Below are 13571 nucleotides of genomic sequence, written 5' to 3'. Positions count from 1 at the left end.
TTAATGATTAGGGCGTGTCCGAATTCACTCCTGTTTCACCGCTACTTAGTGCACTAAATAGTGTGTCCCTATGTAGTGCAACACTAATGAGGAAGTACGGAGCCTGGGGCTTTGGACTGACAGACCCTCCGACCAATCACAACACGGAACGGGCGGGTCTGTATCCACCCACTGCGCGTTCCTTTCATTTTAAACTGAACTCGACGGTTAGAGTATTTAAATTAAGACGTGATTTTTCTCAGCTTCTTTATATTAATTAATATTAATTATTTACTACAATTTCAGCCACATATTCAGTTTATTCTCGTCACTGAGAGGTCGAACATATATGTGTGACTATTATAAACGATTTCATCTCCACATTTGAAGACTTTAAACCGAATTAAAGTTGAAAAAAGTGAAATGGGCACAGCTTCAGCGGTGAACGTTACCATGTTCTGAGGTAAAAAAAACGAGATATTTTCAGAAACAAAGCTTAACCAATACTTGGACTAAAGTTCAACACACTTTTTAGCTGTTTATTTGAGTCAGTGTAAGATTTCTGATGCTTCGATTGTTCTGATTTTCCCAAATTCCGAATAAATATGTCGCCATTTTTAGCATTAATTTGAAGAAAACGAGAAACGGGTGAAAAAACAAAAAAGATGCAGAGCTTTCAGATCTCAGATAATGCAAAAACAAAGTTAATATCCATAGTTTTACATTTTAAAGTTCAGAAATCAATATTTGTTGGAATAACCCTGGTTTTTAATCACAGTTCCAGAGGTTTTCAATGAGGTAAAATCAAAGAAACTCATCATTTTTAAGTGGCCTGTATATGTATATGTGTGTGTGTATGTGTGAATGCATTCATACACATAGCTGGAATATATTAATGTAATAATAATAATTTAACTTGCATTTTTTAATAATATCTTTCAAAAGAAGAGATGTGTGTCTAGCTTCATTGTTTAGTTGTATATGAAGCTAATTAAAAATCATAAAAACTCTCAGTTCATTCATTTGTGTATATACAATTTACAAAATAAAAATAATAATAATAATAATCTTTATATTTTATATTTTTATATTATTGTATATTTTTTATGTGATGTATGCACTTTGCTAATTTTTGTCTTACATGCACACCTTGACAAGCAGATATATGTGTGTTCTTATAAAATTGCTTTTATTCTTTTCAGGTGTTCCAGGTGTGTGTTTGGAGCCACAGTCCTTTACTCAGAGATTTTACATGAAGTTTCTGTAAGTACCTGAAACTCACTCACACCATGAATCATATGTAATCATGCTAAGATATGGACACATTACTGACTCATTATTGAAATGTAATATAAATACTATTTAAAATAGAATCTACTAAAGACAATTTGTGCTTTATAACAACATAACATACATCATTACCCAACAGATATATTACCTGTTACACCTACATATAACAATACATAATGCTGTAAGATGTAACAACATAAAGTAGAACATAAAGCATAATTGTACAAAATATAAACAAACACAAAACTTATAGCATATAACAAATAATCCAAACATATTACAACTTAACATCTTAACATATAACAACAAAACTATATACGGAGCATAACATTATAACATGATACATAATATATAATACACCATGTCTAACAATTTATAACAGTACATACAAATACATATTTGACATGATATAATGTATATCATAAATAATAATGTATAACATCATAAAATGATATCTATTATATACCTTATCACATAATTTATAACAGTACATACAAGTTATCATACATTACAAAGTATACCACCGTAACGTTTCTTCATAAGACAATACAACAGCATTTTTAATTTCAAGTTACTTTTTATTTTAAACTTCCTTCCAATGTAGGTTCTCACAACAGGATCTTTTGAAGTGGTTGATTTTTTTCTTTATTTTATATTGTTAAAGTGTTTTTTGTATTCAGTATGTGAAATAGTCTCTGAAAATAATTTTTTGACCAAATATGTTTCCATAAAAGAACAGTTTGTATTTAAATGAGTTTTGACAGTTTTGCCTCATTAACATAAAATGTGCCACAACTCTTTATGATTAATTCAAACACTGGAAATCTATAAAGTGTAATCAAGTATAGTGAGAAACAAATTAAATTGAATATAGAAAAAAATACTGCATTTTATAATAATTATAAAAGTAAAAACACATCATAATATAATTATAATACAAAATCAGTAAGGCAGTAATAAAACAGTGAAAGAGTGATAAACAATAATTTATGGTATCTTATTTATGTGACATGATGTTTGTGTAGATGTTCTTTAATGAATAGTGCTGTATTGTACTGAACTCAGAGCTACACTCTGCACAGAGAGCAGGATTTACTGTGAGATTTCAGCTCACTGCAGGTACAGATCTTATCTCAGTACTGTGGATGAGAGCTACACTGCTGCATTCAGTAAAACAGATAAACAGATTCATGCAGCTCACTTTCACACATTCCCACTAACTTCACTAACTGATTAAATAAAGCAGATAAACAGATTTATTCTTTAAATAAAGCAGATAAACAGATTTATTCACATAATCTCAGTTTAAACTTTGTTTAAGGCATAATGATCTTGTCTCATCTTGTCTATTGTTGTCTAAACATTCTAGAAATATTAGTAGGAAACAGTTCATACGTGTACATAAAACTGATCAAATATATTTCTTTAAACAGCATTATAGATATTTCACTAACGACTCGACCCAGAGGATAAGCTGAGAAAACGTTAAGATAACGTTGTGCGCTGGGTAGATACCACACATCTCTTTTACTGCCATTCTAATAACACTAGCTGCTCAGCTCAGACTGACTGATGCTCAGTGTTGAGCTCTGAGCTCTGAGTTTGGTGAGTTTGAGCTCTGAGCTTCTCTTTACACACAAGCACAAACAGGAGAGGGTCCGAGATCACTCTCAGACTCACCAGAAAAGCAGAGAATAGATATATCTCCATATAGCTGTGAAAATATGTGTCTATTTGTTGTAAAATGATGAACACAGCTACTGCTTGTACAGTGAAGGCAAAGAGTGTAAGAGTAGCTACAATCAGCACTGCAGAGCCTGGCTTCAGCCCGGTGGGAGGAGCAGGGTCACGGTTAGGAGGAGTGGCTTTACAGGTCAGCGTGCATGTGACTGCTAAAATACAGAGCGGCAAAATACACAGGACTAGATTTAAAAACCATTCGTACATGAGCTGACATGTAACAATAATCAGAAACAGAATGAAGCACAGGATGATGGAGCGTGGTGCAGAGAAAAATAAATCTGAGAGCTTTTTGTGTTTATAAGAGAGAATGCTCTCTAGTGCCACCAGCTGGTGCAAATACACACCATTAATTCTAAATGTAACCAAAAGCAAGCAAAAATAATAATTAATATGCATATAATTTAAGAACCCTAACACATCTATCGCAGTCAGGAGCAGCTCTAACAGGTCATTGATGAGGAGGAGGATGATGAAGACTGAAATGTAGCCTCTGTTCTTGTGGTGTTTATATATTACCCAGAGAGCCCAGACCAGAGCTGGCAGGCCGACACACAGGCCAGCGATGAGGAAGGCGACTGTTATGACGTAGTCTGTATTAAAATAAATACGGTTTTCATAACGGTCATAAAGGGGTGGATGAGCATTAAACATAATCTTCAAAGGTCTGAATCCGTGTGAAACACGTGTATGCCTAAAACATAAAATACAGAGAGAAGTGTGTGAGAGTTTTGTTTGTGTTCGAGTTCTGCGTTGAGTAAGTAATTCATTTTAACAGTTCATTGTGTTCTGCTTATTTCTGTAAAGCTGCTTTGTGCCAACACCAGTTGTAAAAAGCGCTATACAAATAAATTTGATTTGATTTTGATTTGATTCTGCTTCACCTTCTCTTAGTTATTAAATTCAGTTAAGTTCAATTCAATTAAAGGAAGTGAAGTAAAATATGAGTCCTTACCAAACCCAGGTGTAGACTTAAACTGCTGCAGCACTGAAGGAACACCACCTGGAGAACAAGGATACCTGCATAGGGAGAATTACGAGTATATTTTTTATATGGATTTGATGTTAAAAAATTGATGTTGGCATAAGTAGGTTTTTAATGGGTCAGTAAAAAAATATTAAAATTTAAGATGTATGTACTTGGCATACTTGGTGCTGTTTTTATCTGGCTGATTATGTGAAATGACCGAACATAAATTAATATATATTTCACTGAATTAAATCTGATTCGATCCAAGAACAGGGTCGTTCTTTAACACAAATATTTCATCAGCAGTTATTTAATTTATAAGGTAATTCTGTCTCTATTTGCTGATCTTCCCTTGCAATTTTATGAAAATGTAGAAGAATGTGCTTAAACTTTTTTTTTTTTACACAGGTCTCTCTTAGTTAGTGAACTCCAGTTATCAGAATTCCTAAAATATCTGCAAAACATTCACAGAACTTTCTGAAACCTGTTTAACTTTAAAATCTAATACACTGAGCACTGTGAAGTTATATTATATACTGTAAAGTTATTTTATACTCTTACCTTAAATGCGCCTGCAGAGTGACGAGTAGGACTCTCTCTCTCTCTCTCTCTCTCTCTGTTTAGTATGTGAAAGGCAGAGTAAGTAGTTATTATAAAGACTAATGCAGTGTTGGGCGGTATCTACTTTTTCCATACCATCAAATCATCTCTAAATGTTAGGAGTTTGTGGCGTTACGGGGGGCGGGGCTTAGACACTTGTGGATTGGTTGTATGCTTCTTATTCGTTTTATGTTTGTGTCCTGTGTTATGATCAGAGAGGACATTCAGTTTTCTTGCACAAATCAGTGCTGCAAATCAATGGAGAAAGAGTTTAGACCATAAAGGTAAGAGACTGACACATTTAGAGTAATAAGATAATTATCAAAATACTTTCTGTTAGCACACTATTTGTTTTTCTTTCATTTTCTTATTTATAATAAGAGTAATGTAATATTTAATGTACGCTGTAAAATTGGACTATGTTTAGGCTATAATATTTTATTATCCTTTTATTTTTTTATAGTGTATTCGGCTGCTGGTGTGGGTTACAGTTCACATTTCTACAGGTTTGGTTTATCTTCAGTAAGTAGATAATTCTCTCTTTTCATACTGAAACAGTTATTCCTACAACAGAAATAGAACCTAACTTATCACTTCCTCTCTAGAACGTCTTAAACGAAGCACAGCAGAGAGATCTCACCATGCCTCCTTTCCTTTTTGATGTATTCCATTACTATGGGCCACATAGACGTGTTGATTGGTCAGGCACGGTCAGACTGTCCATCTTCCTTGTTTATAGTGAGTGTGGGGGACTGCCAGCTCTGGTTTGGGCTTTTCGTACTCTACATCATCATCAAAAAAACGAGGGCAGAATTTCAGTCTTTGTCTCTCTTCTCCTCTACAACGACATACTGGAGCTTCTGCTGAATCTGTTCATCATACCTGTGATACTTCAGAACAACATTTGTGATAAAAGTTGGGTAATGTGCGACATATTGACATGTTTATGGTGGGCATCAAGAATGTGTGGTGTTCTCCTCCAGCAGATGGTCGTGTTGGAGAGAATTCTTGATCTAAGACATCCGTCCTGCTCTGCTCATGTTTTCTTTCCTCACTGCTCCATCATAGTTTATCTCATTGTGTTCATTGTTTTTTTCCTGTGTGAATTTTTTGTACCACGTACACTTTTCTTTCTGATGTCACTGCTACCAGTGTTAGCCTTTGCGATCACCTCTTGGATAATCACCTGCAGAAAGACCCCCATTAAACACCACAGCTCCAACAGAACCGAGAATCAGGATTACACAGTGTTGGCTTTTGCCACGCTCACAGTGGCTCTGTGTACGATTAGTGTTGTTCTGTACGTTAAGCGTATTTGGAGTTTGTGGAGGATGAATTTGTGTCTGTTGAGTTTGAGAGTGATCACAGACGCCCCGCTGTGTGTTCTGATCTGCAGAGAGAAACACTCCCAGACTCACACAGACCCCAGTAGTGACCCAGCAGCTGCTCAGACTGAACAGACAGTGTAATCTGCATGCTGAATATGCAGATACTCAATTACACAGTATTACTGTCTTGTTTTTTAATAGATCATTCAATAAATTCTTTAAAGTCACATTCAGACAGATCCATAAACGCACATGTGTGTGCCATCTTTATTTAGTCCTCTTCTTTAAACTGCTTAAAAAAGCTCAAGACATGTCTATTTGCTAAAGCATTTGTTATTTCATTAATATTTCTTAATATTTCTTGTTTTGTGATGGTAAATAAAATGTTTAGCGGCGGGAATTTTGATGCGCTTTTAATGAACTTTGAATAAATAATTGATTTTTAATAAAGGTAAAGTAGGTGAAGCTGTAGTTTATTAATGTGGTAAACTGCACTCTACCATACTGAGTACAATGGTTTTCATGGACTGTTCTGTCCTCCAGTTAAACAGGACTAATTACACTCTTTGTAATGAAATATGTTCTTTAAACACGTATGATGTTATTGATGTGCTTAAAAAGAATATTGTTGAGACAATAAGAAAGTGTATTAAAATTCAACAAAAATGTTATATTTCCTGCCTTTAGGATCTGTTGTCTGTTTGTAATTGTATTTTATAAAACAAGTAGCTTTTTCTATTTGTAACTTTTTTTACATGTGTATTTCTCTCTCTTAAATGCCGTGAAGTGTAGGCCGAGGTATGTGTGTGTGTGTGTGTGTGTGTGTGTGTGTTGTGTCTGATGTGGTTTGCTCTTATCAGTGTTTGGTAGCTGTTTTTCTCTCAGCAGTTTCTTACAGTCTGTCAGTAAATGTTTAAAATGATCCCTTTGCAAGATTTGCTCGACTTTCCCACGCTGTCTTTCTGTGAAATATTGATTTATTTAGATTACTAAAATACTGATTATTAAAAAAATAAACACATTGCAAATTATATGTCTCAGCAGGCAGTGACAACAGACAAATGCATTTTAGCACATTATTAACAATGTACCTTTTTGGTGCTGATCACAGTTCAAAATATATATTCATCAGTAATTAAAAAGTGATCAACACAGTAATAACATCAAAAACAAGAGATGTTGTTGACACTAATGTTCCTATGTGTGTGTGTGTGTGTGTATGTGTGCGTGTGTATACAAATAGAAAATAAGATTGGTAAGGTTTTAATGCTGTGTTTTGATAGTGTTTATCTGCATGATTTAATATGTAATAAACTGAAACTAGAGCTGTCTCTGGAGAGGTTAATGTAGTGCATTCGTTTGGTGGTTTGTGCTCAGTGTGGTTAATGTTATCCTCTCAGTGATCTGTTGCTTCAGAAAGTTTCCAAAATATAACATTTGAAGATTAAAGATAAGAATATTAATAATCTGATTAGTAATCTGAGCATGAGCACAGAGATGATATCATTACAGCCACAGTACACTATGTACTTCTGTAGTTTCTCTATTTAAATTAATTATATTAAAAGTAAGCTGATCCAGTTTGTTTTAGGGAAGAGTTAAGTTTAAGGTTCATTGTCCTCATTGTGATGAATCACATAAATGTGATATATATATATATATATTTTTTTGCCTCGGGCATTATTTACATTCTACATACATTTCTTCATAGAAATAATATCCATTTCAAGTTCTGGGAAGGATTTGGTAAACTGACATTAATGTATAGTATTTTGTAATAATTATGACATTATTTAATAGGAATTCAATTATTTTGTGTGTCAAAAAAAAGCCTGATTGATTGAAAATTTGTGTATAAAAAAAGGAGAGACTCTCTCTCTTTCTAAACGGCTCTGGACTGACACACCCTCTGACCAATCACAACACGGCAGGGGCGGGTCTGTATCCTTGTGACTCCGCCCACTGCGCTTTACTTTTATTTTAAACTGAACTCGACCGTTGGAGTATTTAAATTAAGTCGGTGATTTTCCTCAGCGTTAGCATTAGCTTCTCCTCTTTTATATTCATTATTATTAATAATTTACTACAATTTCAGCCTCATATTCAGGTTTTTCTCGTCACTGAGAGGTTGAACATATTTGTGATTTTAAACCGAATTAAAGTTGATAAAAGTGAACAGGGCTCAGCTTCAGAAGTGAGAGTACAGTCGTCTGAGGTAAAAAAATATATATATTTTAAGAAACAAAGCTAAGTTAAACCAATACTTGGACTGAGTTTAACACACTTTTTAGCTGTTTATCTAAATCAGTGCGAGGTAACCTGTATAATGTGTATATATTATGTTATATGTTTAGATTTATTTCTTTAATAATATCCTTCAAATTAATCATGGCGACTATAAATGCACTGAAATTGCTAACTTGGACATCATGCTAACTGGACCTCTTATCTCACTGTGGTATTTTGCATTGCCTTTTTAATTAAAGCCTCATTTGTGTATCTGCTCATGTCCCAGCCCTGTCCAGCCATGACATAATAATAATAATAATAATAATAATAATAATATAATCCTGCTAGTTACTGTCACCAGTCAGCAGAGTGTTTGTTGGATTTCCTTTACTGATTTATTAAGGGTTTATTAGCTTATTTAGAGAGGATATGTGTTATGTAATGTATGCACTCTGCTAATTATTGCATGTATATATGTGTGTTCTTCTAAAACTGCTTTTATTCTTTTCAGGTGTTCCAGGTGTGTGTTTGCAGCCACAGTCCTTTAAGTTTCTGTAAGTACCTGAAACTCATTCACATCATGAACCATCAGTATCATATGTAAACATGCTTAGAGATGGACACCATTACTAACTCATTATTGTAATTTAATATAAAAAACATGGAAAACAGAATCTACTGAAGACAATTTTTAAAACTGTTGAAATGGCTACATGTATCAGGAGAATTTAACCATTCAGAATATAAAATATGTGCCCAAAATACTTTATATTCATGTTTATTTATATTTTATATTTGTATTTTATTTTTTATTTTTTCAATCTGCAGATTTTACAAAACAACAATATAACATAGCATAACGACCAACATCGGAATTATTGGAATGTAAAACAAACTTTATAACAACATGACATATATTATTACCCATCAGATATATTACCTGTTATACCAACAAATAACAACACATAACATTAAATAACATGAAGTACAACCATTTATGTGCAAACATAAAATATATATCATATAAAAAAAACATATGACAAATAATCCAAAGTTATTACGTAACCATAAAACTTGTAACATCTTAACATATAACAGCAAAACTAAATATGGAGCATACTAATATAATATGATCTATAATATGTAATATACATTGTGATAAATTTACAACAGTACATACAATTACATATTTAACAGCATATAATTCATATCATAAATAATAATGTATAACATGATAACGTGATACATAATATATAACATATTAACATATAGTACACACCATAACATGATTAACAGCATAAACACGTGTATCATAAATAATAATATATAACATCATAACTTTACAACAGAATATAACATAACATTTTAAACTTCTTTTTATTTTTAATTTATTTTTTTATTGTTAAAGTGTTTTTTTTATTCAGTATGTGAAATGGTCTCTGAAAATACATTTTGGATTGAATCTGTTTCCATAAGAGATCTATTTATATGAAACCTGTTTGCTCAGTTAGGACATTTTTGCCTCATTAACAAAAAATGTGCCATGACTCTTATAATTAAGTCAAGCATTATTAATGTATTTAATTAATTACATACTTATCTTTATTTTCAGAAATTTGTGTAAAAGTGTAACCAAAGTATAGTGAGAAACAATTTAAATTAAATTAAATTAAAAATATATAAATAATTAATGCATTTTATAATAATAACTATAAAGGTAATAATACATGTAATAATATAATAATAAATGTGATAATAGAAATAAAAATATTTAAAATCAAAGTAATAAACAGTGTGTGTAATAATTTTTATCTGCTTTGTGAAATGATGTTTGTGTAGATGTTCTTTAATGAATAGTGCTGTGTTGTACTGAACTCAGTGCTGTAAAGTTTAGAGTGTATTAATCAGAGCTACACTCTGCACAGAGAGCAGGATTTACTGTGAGATTTCAGCTCACTGCAGGTACAGATCTTATCTCAGTACTGTGGATGAGAGCTACACTGCTGCATTCAGTAAAACAGATAAACAGATTCATGCAGCTCACTTTCACACTTTCCCACTAACTTCACTAACTGATTAAATAAAGCAGATAAACAGATTTATTCACATAATCTCAGTTTAAACTTTGTTTAAGGCATAATGATCTTGTCTCATCTTGTCTGGTGTTGTCTAAACATTCTAGAAATATTAGTAGGAAACAGTTCATACGTGTACATAAAACTGATCAAATATATATCTTTAAACAGCATTATAGATATTTCACTAACGACTCGACCCAGAGCATAAGCTGAGAAAACGTTAAGATAACGTTGTGCGCTGGGTAGATACCACACATCTCTTTTACTGCCATTCTAATAACACTAGCTGCTCAGCTCAGACTGACTGATGCTCAGTGTTGAGCTCTGAGTGAGTTTGCTCAGTTTGAGTTCTGAGCTTCTCTTTACAGACAAGCACACACAGCAGAGGGTCCAAGATCACTCTCAGACTCACCAGAAAAGCAGAGAATAGATATATCTCCATATATCTGTGTAAAAATGGGTATATTGGAAGTAAAATGATGAACACAGCTACTGCTTGTACAGTGAAGGCAAAGAGTGTGTAAGAATAGCTACAATCAGCACTGCAGAGCCTGGCTTCAACTATCATAATAATCAAATGCAGAAGGCCCGGTAATCATGTTCTCCCAAGGTTTGAATCAGTGTAAAACACCTCTATCCCTAAAACATAAAATAGATTGAGAACTGTGTGAGAGTTTTGTTTCTAGATAGATAGATAGATAGATAGATAGATAGATAGATAGATAGATAGATAGATAGATAGATAGATAGATAGATAGAAAAACTATACAAAGTGCTTACCAAAACCAGGTGTAGAAAGTGCTGCAGCACTGAAGGAACACCACCTAGAGAACAACGTATAGCAAGTTTTTTTATCTGGGTTTGATGTTAAAAACTGAATATGGTGCATTAATAAGTTGGCATAAGTAGGTTTTACTGTGTCAAAAATCATGGTCGATCCTGGTGATCTATTTTTCAATTAATCGATGCAATTAATTAATGCAGTAATTTATTTATTTACATATTTCACCCTGCAGTTTAATTAAAATATAGAAGAATGTGCTTGACCCTTTTTCTACACAGGTCTCTCTCTTAATTAGTGAACTCCATTAGTAAGTAACAGAAATTCTGTAATATCTGCAGAACATTTACAAATCTTTCTGAAACCCGTTTATCTTGAAACAAAGTCTAATACACTGAGCAGTGTAAAGTTTAGATATTCTACTCTTACCTTAAACCTGTCTGCAGAGTGACGAATATAAGAACCGCCCTCTCTCTAGCTGTGTTTCACTCTCCCTCTCTCTCTCCCTCTCTCTCTCTCTCTCTCTCTGTATATCTGTATCTCTCTCTCTCTATATATATATATATATCTCTGTGTTTAGTATGTATGTAAAAGGCAAAGTGAGTAGATTATAAAGCCTAATGCAGTGTTGGGCGGTGTCCACTTTTCCATGACATCAAATCATCTTTTAACGTTAACTGAATGGGGTATGGGGGTGGAGCTTAGCTACATATAGATTGGTTGAATGCTTCTTATTGGTCCTATACTTGTACAACGGCATACTGTGTTCTGTAGAAATAAAAACAATCAGATAGAAAGGTACATTTTCTCCCACAGTCTTCAGCTGAGTGAACACTGCACAGTGATTAATCGCTCATTTATTTAATATAAAATGATCAGTGCTTAATGATAAACTGCTGCAAATCAGTGGAGAGATAGTTTAGATCATAAAGGTAAGAGACTGTGACAAATGTTTATTATTACTAGAATAATCAAATCAAATTTAGATTAACAAGATAATAATGAAATACTTTATTAAGTTGCAATTTATTATATTTATTATATGATGTATAATATTTTATAATGTATAATAATAATAATAATAATAATAATATAATATGTAATTTTGTGCTGTAATGTTGGACTATGTTTAGGCTATTATATTTTATTATTGTTTTTTTTTTATAGTGTATTCGGCTGCTGGTGTGGGTTACAGTTCACATCTCTACAGGTTTTGTTTATCTTCAGTAAGTAGATAATCCTCTCTTTTCATACTGAAACAGTTATTCCTACAACAGAAACAGAACCTCATTCATTATTTCCTCCCTAGGACGTCTCAAACGAAGCACAGCCGAGAGATCTCACCATGACACATACCCTGTTGAATGATATACGCAGTTTTGATTACAGTGCCCCTGTGTGGTCATACAAGGTCAGACAGTTCATCTTCCTTGTTTATAGTGAGTGTGTGGGACTGCCAGCTCTGGTTTGGGCTTTTCGTACTCTACACCGCCATCAAAAAAACGAGGGCAGAATTTCAGTCTTTGTCTCTCCTCTCCTCTACAACGACATACTGGAGCTTCTGCTGAATCTGTTCATCATACCTGCGCTACTTCAGAACAACATTTGTAATCAAATTGGGGTAATGTGCCACATAATGACATATTTATGGTGGGAATCAAGAATGTGTGGTGTTCTCCTCCAGCAGATGGTCGTGTTGGAGAGAATTCTTGATCTAAAACATCCGTCCTGCTCTGCTCATGTTTTCTTTCCTCACTGCTCCATCATAGTTTATCTCATTGTGTTATTTGTGTTTTTTCTGTGTGAAATATTTACACTACTATCACATTCATATTTTAGTCTGATGTCACTGGTACTAGTGTTATCTGTGACGATCACCTCTTGGATAATCACCTGCAGGAAGCCCCCCATTAAACACCACAGCTCCAACAAAACCGAGAATCAGGATTACACAGTGTTGGCTTTTGCCACGCTCACAGTGGCTCTGTATGCGATTAGTATTGTTCTGTACATTAATGACATTCTGAGTTTGTGGAGAATGAATTTGTGTCTGTTGAGTTTGAGAGTGATCACAGACGCCCCGCTGTGTGTTCTGATCTGCAGAGAGAAACACTCCCAGACTCACACAGACCCCAGTAGTGACCCAGCAGCTGCTCAGACTGAACAGACAGTGTAATCTGCATGCTGAATATGTAGATACTCAATTACACAGTACTACAGTCTTGTCTTTCATTAAAGACACATTCATCCGGATTCATAAATCAAAACATGAGTCGTGGTATTTAAGGCCCAACTATAAATTACCAGTTAATGTGAGTCATTAACAATAATTAACAATATTGATCTCAGTGGTTCTTTGGTCGAACAAATCTCAGAATTAGAGCTACAATTAATAGGAAAACAGAAGTGGTGTTTGGTAAAATGCAGCAAAAAACAATTATGTTGTTAATAATGAAAATTTGGTGTGCCATCTTTATTTAGTATGCTTCTAGAAACTGCTAAAAAAAACTCAAGACAGTTCTGTTTGCTAAGGCTTATAAAAATATTGAATTATTCTTTGCCATTTCCTAAATACT

At 33.5% G+C, this 13571-nt stretch overlaps 1 protein-coding gene across 7 annotated transcripts in view; it reads left to right on the top strand.

Annotated features, from left to right (window-relative positions):
- Positions 1-207: 207 nt before the first annotated feature.
- The window catches only part of LOC111196809 (nacht, lrr and pyd domains-containing protein 1b-like), a 65345-nt gene continuing 51981 nt past the window's right edge, over positions 208-13571 (top strand). For 6 of the 7 annotated variants that reach the window (XM_049472420.1, XM_049472421.1, XM_049472425.1 and 3 more), the window contains exons 1-3: positions 208-442; positions 1182-1242; positions 8648-8690. The gene's annotated coding sequence lies outside the window, so the exon portion shown is untranslated. Of the gene's footprint in view, positions 443-1181; positions 1243-7886; positions 8123-8647; positions 8691-13571 lie in introns of those variants that run through there. The other variant, XM_049472422.1, reaches the window with a different exon arrangement.

Source organism: Astyanax mexicanus, chromosome 25, assembly GCF_023375975.1.
Source record: "Astyanax mexicanus isolate ESR-SI-001 chromosome 25, AstMex3_surface, whole genome shotgun sequence".
NCBI lineage: Eukaryota > Metazoa > Chordata > Actinopteri > Characiformes > Acestrorhamphidae > Astyanax > Astyanax mexicanus.
Note: the sequence above shows the minus strand (reverse complement) of the source record. Positions and strands in the feature narration are given on the sequence as shown.